The sequence below is a fragment of the Sapajus apella genome, unplaced genomic scaffold (assembly GCF_009761245.1).
Source record: "Sapajus apella isolate SASKATOON/1434 unplaced genomic scaffold, GSC_monkey_1.0 scaffold68, whole genome shotgun sequence".
Lineage (NCBI taxonomy): Eukaryota > Metazoa > Chordata > Mammalia > Primates > Cebidae > Sapajus > Sapajus apella.
This window is the reverse complement of record NW_022437008.1, coordinates 11,166,005-11,175,473: the sequence shown is the minus strand read 5'-3', so window position 1 is coordinate 11,175,473 and position 9,469 is coordinate 11,166,005. Positions and strand designations below refer to the sequence as shown.

The 9,469-nt window shown below is 50.2% G+C and overlaps 1 long non-coding RNA gene across 1 annotated transcript; it reads left to right on the top strand.

Moving 5' to 3' along the window:
- The first annotated feature begins 219 nt into the window (after positions 1 to 219).
- On the top strand, positions 220 to 7,707 carry LOC116530812. Its single transcript, XR_004260147.1, has 3 exons — positions 220 to 1,278; positions 3,755 to 3,900; positions 5,871 to 7,707. It is a non-coding gene; the product is annotated as an uncharacterized LOC116530812 (long non-coding RNA).
- Positions 7,708 to 9,469: the final 1,762 nt, after the last annotated feature.

Below are 9,469 nucleotides of genomic sequence, written 5' to 3'. Positions count from 1 at the left end.
CAGCCTCCCGAGTGGCTGGGACCACAGGCACAACACCGTGCCTGCCTAAAGCAAGCATTTTACAAAGTGACGAATCAGTTCAGTTCAACACATGGGGGTGGCATCCTGCTGTTCTTCCCCTGCTGTTCTTCCCCTCGGAAAGCAAATACCCACAGGGAATGATGCACACAGAATAGTGTGAGGTAGGGTCCGTGGGGGCTTCCAGAGAATAAGACAGAGAGCCAGAAGGGGACCCAACTAAGGCAGCGCCTGCCGGCCAATGGTGGCCATATTGTCTTCCTGGAGGGACAGGCCCTGGGCTCACAGCAATGCACCATCTGGGGCTGGGGTCTTCTGCTCTCTCTTTTCCAGGCACCAGCGGCAGACAGGAAAGGACCACTCTCCCAGGGTCCCCCTTTGGGACACATGGCCTCCTTTGCTCTCCATCTCTTCCCTCTGGGGTTTCATGGAACCCCGACTGTGTGCCAGGCCCTGCAGCAGCTAAGGACACCAGGCTCCAGGCCCCGCTCTTGCAAGAGAACCAGACAAGCTGCCTGGGCAGTGGACAGTGTGAGGCAACACACCAGGAGAATTGGAGCAGGCAGGTGCCTTGGTGCGGTGTCGGGAGGGGCGGACATCTGTGTGACAACAGAAACCTCCCTCTGTTTGGAACCTCCCTGTATGTAACTCTGCAGTCTTTAAAACAATGTAATCTCTAGGACGCCACAGCTTCCCAAATCCTATTGACCTGTGATTCGGATAAGAACTGATCTCATTTGTGTCTGAATGAATGAATGTTGTCTGTGCAAGCAGCTGACTTCAGGGCTAGGCTGGTATCCAGCATCATAAGAGCAAAGGCATGCTTTGTGGTTGCAGATTGGCACCGGAGCGGCCCTCCCTCACTCTCCCGTGGGGCCTGAGAGGGTCCAGGGGTGAGGGGAGCCAGTGGCGGCAGCCTGCCTCAGTGCGTGTTCTCCGAGCTCTTCCTGACCTTGCTGGGAGTGTGTCTGATCAAACGTTTCCCCTGTGACTAAATATTTGGTCACGGCAGCAGGAGAGAATTCCATCAGCGGACAGCTCTATTTTTAAGGCTCTGGCTTTGTTTTCTGTTTCCCAAGAGGCAGCCCCTGCGGCAGGCTGGAGCCTCTCACACTGACAGCCCGCCTCTCGTAATGTTAAGCAGGCATCGGACACTTGCTGGAAGGCAGGGAATTGCAATGGAAAACGGTGGAGGTGAGAGGCTGTGCTCCTCAGGGTGAAGGCAGCTTCTGTGCTCCTGAGATCTACTGTCAAGCCAAGGTGACGCCTGCTTGCATGCTACCTGAGGGGCGTGTGTGTGTGAGAGTGTGTGTGTGTGTGCGTGTATATGTGCACGCATTTTCTATAATGATAGCATCCTATTTGCCAATCACTGCCTGAAGCAATCCTTTCTCCAACCCCACTAATCAGCTCATTTATTCACTCTCCCCTCATGAGTCTGTTTTGTCTTGCCGTAAAGAAATATCTGAGACAATTTATATGTATATATATAAAAATGTGTATTTGGTTTATGGCCCTGCAGGCTGTACAGGAAGCGTGGTGCCCTCATCTCTTCGGGGGAGGCCTCAGGAAGCTTTTACTCATGGCAGAAGGGAAGGGAGGCTGGCATCGCACATGGCGAGACAGGGAGCAAGAGAGGTGGCAGGCTCTTTGATTTTATTATTTATTTTCTTTTTTGTGTGATTATTTTTGACTTTTATTTTAGGCTCAGGAGCACATGCAAGTTAGTTGTAGAGGTAAACTGTGTGTCATAGGGGTTTGCTGTACAGATGATTTCATCATTCCGATAATGAGCACAGGACCCTATAGAGATTTTTCCTGGTCCTCTCCCTCCTCCCACTTTCCACCCTCAAGTAGGCCCCAGTGTCTGTTGTTCCCCTCTTTGTGCCCATTGGTTCGCATCCATTAGCTCCCATTTATAAAGAAGAACTTGTGGAATTTGGTTTTCTGTTTCTGCATTAATTCACATCAGATAATGGCCTCCAGCTCCATCCATGTTTCTGCCAATACATGATCTCATTTTTCAAGGCTGCATAATATTCCATGGTGCATCTGTACCACATTTTCTTTATTCAGTTTACTGTTGATGAGTACTTGGATTGATTCCGTGTCTTCGCCATTGTGAACAGTGCTGCAGTGAACATATGTGTGTGTGTGTCTTTATGGTAGAATGATTTATTTTCCTTTGGGATTATGCTCAGTAATGGGATTTCTGGGTCAAATGGTTTAAGTTCTTTGAGGAATTGCCACATTGCTTTCCACCATGGCTGGGTTCGTTTACGATCCTGCCGACAGTGTGCAGGGATTCCCTTTCCCAGACAACCTTGCGCCAGGCTCTTTTGCACAACCAGCTCTTACATGAACTCATTGCTGCAGGGGGGGCACAAGCCATTCGTGAGGGATCCGTCCCCATGACCCAAGCCCCTCCCACCAGGCCCCACCTCCAACATTGGGATCAAATTTCCATATGAGATTTGGAAAGGACAGATATCCAAACCATATCAAGCACCCTCTAACCTAGTAGCTCAATCTCAGCTCTCCTGTGAGCTGGCCCTGTGGTTTTTGCACATGCGCTCCATCAGTCCTGGGCTCCTTTCCCCTATGTAACAATGTGACCTCTCATAGAGGACGTGCCGCCTGCCCAGAGCCCCATCAGAGGTTTAGCCGCTTTTGCTGTCCAGTCTCTTCTGAGACATTGCAACCCACCTCTTACACATCCGCCGCTCATGCCCTGAGTATACATAGGTGTCGTGTGGGCAGTGCTCTTGTTACACACCTGCCATTTGTGCCCTGAGTAATAGATGGCATTGTGTAGGCAGTGCTCCGGGTTTCTGCTGGAGAAAAACTGATCCATTTCGACCTTCCCCACCCCCACAGATTTGACCTCTGTAGGACTGGTGCAGAGGAGCATGGCTGGAGGCCAGCCAAGCAGACATTAATTCTTTGTCCACCCCTTGGGAAATGCTCCTTGCAACAGCGCCTCTAGGAGACCTTCCCGTTATGCATAGGACCCTGCCTTTTAGGCTTTCTTTCCACCTACTCCTGGACACAGGGGTTGATCCACAGCGAGCACTTGAGCCATTCAGGACAATCGTGTTTTGAATGGAGTTGATGGTGAAGAACACAGTCTCTGTGCTGTCAATACATAGCCTCCTGTTCTGGCCGGAGCCATCCTGGGAGAATGTGGCTGTCACGCGGGGAGGCAGATAGCGGGCTCCTGGTGATGATGCCTGAACCCTGAGACCTTCGCCACTGCCATTTGTTTCTGCGGGCACATCCACATCCCTCTTGAACCACAGCAACCAGGAGGAGGCTGGGCAAAGGCCCAGAGAGTGACGTGGAACGGGGCATTGTTGAAAAAGCAACACGATTTGGTAACACACTTCAGCATTGATCCCAAGGGAAGGTGGATTTTAAAAAACCATATAAGAACATGACCTTTGCCACTGCTCTTGTAGAAATGGAAGAAGAGGGGATCGGGGCGAGTGAGAGGCCACCTTATCCATGGGTAGTGCCTACAAGGCGTCTGCAACATTGACCTGGGGCTCTCCCCCGCTGTGGGTGTGTTTCCTGTGAGTTCAATGGTTAGTGGGAAAGAAAACAGCAAAGCAAGGTCACGTTCATTGGAAAATGTGATTATCTTCAAAAAGACAAGACACCATGAGGGCTTCTCCAGCTCACCTCCAAAGATTTGCCTGCATCCCAAAAAGCCTTTTTTTTTTTTTTTTTTGGAAAGGTCAACAGGAAGAAAATCTTTGATGTACTTTAGTTCTGGATTCAAGAGTATTTCTGACATCTGGGCTACATGGCATGTCTGGATGTTTTTCTACTTCCTCAGACTTCCTGGATCGAAATTAAGCTTCTCACCTTTAACGATCCCAGGTATCTAACTTCCACCTGCCAATGGTAATAGGGCGTTTTCAGGGTCTAAGACAAAAATAAACAACCCTAAAAGTAAGGAAGATTTAGGCAGTAGCGGGGACACCCTACAGTCATTGTTCAGGCACAGTCACAAAGCAGAGGCCCCTTTGGAATCCAGTCCCACGGCATTGCAAACCCAAAGCGGCCCCAAAGTAGTGTGTCTCAGTGGATCGAGGTTTGTCTGGCCAGACTTAGGGTGCGCGCAGGAAGGAGGAACACAAGTCCCAGTAGAACCTGCGGCCTGTGTTTTTTTCAAAGAGGGTTCCAGAAGTTTCGATATTTAAAGAGGAGAGATCAAGTGGGAGGGGAAGAAAAAGTGAAAAAAAGGAGGGAGGGTAGGTAACGAGACCGGCATTATCTTCATGAAAAGCACGGATCCCTGCTCAGTGAAGGTACATTTCAAGTGGGAAAAGGCAGGCGACAGGGGTGGGGGGAGGGGCGGTCAATGATACATTTGACTGATGCCCAGTAAATCTACATTTTACATAAGCAAGCATGTGCAGTAAGCTCTCTGGGAACAAAAGGAAGGCAGCTTTTGCATGACTGGGTTCCAGGCTTAACCCTCCCTTTGGCAGAGCGAGTTTCAGGTCCTGAGATGCGGTTTTTCTTTCATAGCATCAGAAAAGGAAGATGGATTTCAGTGTATTTAGACTGGGCAAGCTGGTCTAATTCTACCCACTCCACACCACTCTCTGTGGTCTTGGTCTAATAGCTACACTCATCAACATTTCCTTTTGGCTCGTGCAAATATTTGAATATTAAAATATCAAAAATTTAAATACACATGTCAGGTATTCACTGGAACATAAGTTAACATCTGAATATCTAGAGGTGGACGTAGGGTGTACGGTTAAGGGGAATTCTGCTGTAACTGGTCACCTTCAAAGTTCACTCTATATGATTTACTTATTTATTTATTTTTGAGACAGAGTCTCACTCTGTCACCCAGGCTGGAGTGCAATGGCGCAATCTCAGCTCACTGCAACCTCTGCTTCCTGGGTTCAAGTGATTATTGTGCTCAGCCTCTCAAGTAGCTGGGATTATAGTTGCTCACCACCATACCCAGCTAGCTTTTTGTTTTTGAGATGGAATCTTGCTCTGTCATCCAGGCTGGAGGGCATTGGTGCGATCTCGGCTCACTGCAGCCTCCGCCTCCAAGGTTCAAGCAATTCTCTGCCTCAGCCTCCCGAATAGCTGGGATTACAGGCACCCACCACCATGCCCAGCTAATTTTTGTATTTTTAGTAGAGATGGGGTTTCACCATCTTGACCAGGCTGATCTTGAACTCCTGACCTCGTGATCTACCCACCTCAGCCTCCCAAAGTGCTGAGATTACAGGTATGAACCACTGCTCCCGGACCCAGCAAATTTATTGTATTTTAGTAGCAACGAGGTTTTGCCATGTTAGCCGGACTGGTCTCCAACTCCTGGCCTCAGGTGATCCACCCACCTTGGCCTCCGAAAGTGCTGGGATTACAGGCGTGAGCTACTTAATGTAATTTAAACAGTAGTTTCTATAATACTAATTCCTGGGAACAACACCATTTTACTGATGGGAAAACTGAGGCTCTGAGATGCTGAGGTTATCAGGCTACAAGTGGTGATCTGACTCCTGTGACAGTGCTCCCTGCTCATTAAAAAAAACTAGTAGGCACCTTTTCTGTGAAGAGGGTGGAAAATTGCTTCAGAAGAGCTTTGCGATCTACTACCTAAAGTGCCTGGGAGGAAAGGCCACTAGAATACAATGTTAAATGCAGTGAATTTTGTGTTTAAAACTGACTCAAAGGCTCACACTTGTCAAGGTGGGGAGACAGCAAGTCAATGACTGCATTGCACACAGAAATTATACAACTTCTGAAAATAAATTGTGTTGCTCTAATAGATTTTACCTATGAATTAAAAATTGAAACTCAATTTTCTCTTTGGCCAGCTGTGAGCTTTTGCCTGCTAGGAACAGAGTCCCAGTTCACACAGGACCCCCAGCTACCTCAGGACCCTGGACAGAGTCCCGGCTCACATAGGACCCCCAGCTCCCTCACACCCACTGACTGATGAACGCCTGTGTGTTTTGTATCGGTGACCTGAATCAGGTAAAAGCTGCATGGAGAAATGGGAGGGGGCGGGCACAAGGATTGTGGTGACATCCTCCTGTGGGTGCGGGACCTGCAGCCTTAGGGGCATGTGGCCTGGTGTCTGCTGTCTCCATGCCAGGTGTTCAGGCACTGCCATCATCTTGGGGTCAGCATGTAGGGCCCTGCTGGAGTTCACACTCAGCCCTACCGGGCATCAGATTCTGCCTGGGATATACTGCAGGAGTTAGAGACGTGGGTTGGAAGTGGGGCTCAGAGATCAGAGACGAATATGGCTGATTGAGAATTAGGCTGGGCTCCAGCTCTGGGTGCAATGGGTGGAAAAGTCAGAGGTGCAGCAGCTGCTCAGGAATCTGGTGGGAAGAGGCTCAGCTCACCTGAGTGGCCAGGCCTCTAGGCCCGGCGATGGGGACTCCAAGGCGAGCAGCCCGGAGGTGCTCCTGGTTTTCCCATCAGCCCTGGTCAGTGTCTAGGGAATGTCCAGGAGGAGCAGCAGAAGCCCTGGGTTCCTGCCACCCACAGAGTCTACAGGGCCATGCCTCTGCCCTGGGGTCAGGGAGCTGGGGCATCGTAGATACCTCCTGCCTCATGCTGTCTGCGCCCTGCGGCATCACTCAGAGACTCCTCCATTGCAAGAACACTCTGCCCCGTGCTAGCTGGGAGCCAAGGGAAGATTCGATCAGGGGCCTGTTGGTGCCTTCACAGGCTTTCAGGAAACTCTGATGGACTCATAAGGGCTCTCTTTCCTGGTCCTGGCTCAGGGACACTGATGTGTGTGGCTGTTGTGTGCCACATCTTGTCTTTCAAAGGGACTCTCTGGATAAGAGTTAGGCAGAGGCAGGCCACCTGTTTCTGGGATGTCCAATCACTGCCACTGGAATCTCAGGGGACTCACCCAAACCCACCCACATGGCAAACAGAAAGCCTCACAAATCACTGATGTTCCCCATGAGTTTTTCCAGCAGAGCACACAGGGGTCCCTCTTCAATAACTGCTTAATATCTGTAATACGTCTTAGTGTTTTCTAAGATAAAGTCCTGTTGACAAGGCCTGAGCTCCCGCGTGTCTGGCGTCTGGCTCCGCAGGAGGGATTTCCATGTCTGCTTGCAGGCTGGGGTCCAGTCTAGCTCTGGATGGAACGCTGGCCTTGCACAAAGGAAGGGAGCCACAGAAGGCAGCATTCAAAGCCCGAGTCCCTGGAGGATGGAGGACACAGGACGTGGAATGCAGGTGTCCTGTGAGCAGGAGCAGGGAGCGCGGAAGAGGGCGGTATCGGGCTGTGCAGAAGGAAAGGCAGCAGCAGCCACCCCGGCTCTCTAGGCTTTCTGTGAAACCCTCGGCTTTTGAAAGATTCACCTCTTGGGGGGCATTTGGGGTGAGGCAGGGTGGAGAGGACTGGGTGTAATGATGTCAGGGCACGTGTAGGAAGAGAAGTGGTCCTCTGTGCTGGGTGTTGGCAGAGAAGACTTGGAAAGGATTTGAGTTAATACCTTTTCAGCAATGAGCTTTCAAAGGTTGTTCCAGGCGGCCTCTGTCGATGCCTCTCGCAGGAGGAAAACATCTCCAGCCACATTTCAGGAGCCAGCCCGGCAGCTTTATCCGTGTCAACAGCTGAGAACAGCGCCAGGCAGCAAATGTGCAAAAAAGCGTGTGGAGATACCATGGGGATTCCGGCTTTCAGCCTTGGAGTTGACCACGCTGGGAAGTTCTGCTAGATGGAGCATTTGTGGGCATTGTCAGAGAGCAGAGGGCATGTGAGTGGCCAGGCCTCCAGGCCTGGGGACGGGGACTCTGAAGCAAGCAGCCTGGAGGTGCCCCTGGTTTTCCCATCAGCCCGGGCATGTCTGGTGATGCCCAGAAGGAGCAGCAGAAGCCCTGGGTTCCCACTCCCCATGTCCAGAGTGCACAGTTCCACACTCTGCATCGCAATGGGGGCTTAAAGCAGTGACCATGCCTGCTTCCCTCCACCGGGGAGCTCAGCGCGGAATCCCAGTTGCGAGGCTCTGCCTCCAAGCACCCGCCTCACTGGAACAAGTCATCACAACAGCCAAGACAGCTTGCAATCAAGACTACACAGCCCTCGTCCTTGTAAGGAAACCACATGACAGGTATTAAAGCGTGGCTATTTGAGGAAATCATAATAAATATCTTTGGCAGAGTAAGGCTGGTGATGGCTTGAGTCTCAATGGCTGAGACTCTGTCAGCCTTCCCATTATGAAACCCATTTTTCAGGGTTTTTAACTTGAAAGTAAAAATGTGCTCCTGGTAGAAGAAACCTAGTACACGAAGTCTCCATCCAGAAAGAGGGACCTGAACAGATCCCTCTTCGTTCAGATCAGTTTGAGATTGTAAAGAAAGATTGTCCTGATAGGTCTGGCGCTGGGACAAATCACCCAATATCTGTTGCAAGCAAGTTAACAGCAGGGAAATGTTTGTGGAAATCTTGCCCAGAAAGCACCTGCCTGATGTTTACCTGGAAGTGCCTATCAGTGGGTCAAATTCTGGGGGCTGAAAGCATTGGCCAAGTGGCTACTGGAGAGCAGAGGAGGGGCACCTTTCCCCCTAGAAAGAGCTCAGATAGGATCTGAGGCTCTAGGAACTGTGCCTGGCTTCCTGACCTTTCTGAGGGAATTCATTGAACCTGGCATCTAGCGGCTGTTGAGTGCTGACTGTCCTCTCGATGTCATATGTCAAACGCCTGCTTCTAAGTCATGCAGGCCCCAAAAGCATCACTTTGCCTAATTAATGAGCACCCAGATGGGAACCCTAGTTCTCTATCATTAGATGCCTCCACTCCGTTTCCCAAAGCCCTTCACAAACAAGGTAAGTAGATTCCTGCCCACACGCAGTGTTCAAGGTCTAGAAAATAATCAAATGAAATGAAATCTCATCCTGTTTGTTCAGCACTGAACAGCCTTTAGGCCATCAGTATTGCTAATAGGCCGTGGTGTCTTCCTGATAGAACCGTGGATTCAGTGGTGGGCACGCATGCCTTTTGTATCGACTGTTTATCATGAGATTTAGACGGCGGTGAGCTGCAGCAGCGCTCATGTTTCCTGGGAATTCTCAGTTCTAGGGCGTGTGGTCCAAACTCTTAGCTGGGTTTGGTTGGGAACCTCCACAGTTGAAACATCCCATGGACCAGCGTAGCAGTTTAAAAACATTCTTCCGTTTTATTTTTGTATTTTAGTAGAGACGAGGGTTCACCATGTTGGCCAGGCTTGTCTCACACTGCTGACTTCAGGTGATCCGCCCGCCTTGGCCTCCCAAATGCTGGGATTACCGGCGTGAGCCACCGCGCCCGGCCTAAAAGCATTCTTTCTACTTTTCTTTTTCTGTGAAAAATTTGGGAAGTATAGAAAAAAATAGGAAAAATTAAATAGTCAGTCTGCGTCGTCTGTCCATAATCTCCAGCTAGCCAGTGTTAGCATTTTTAAAT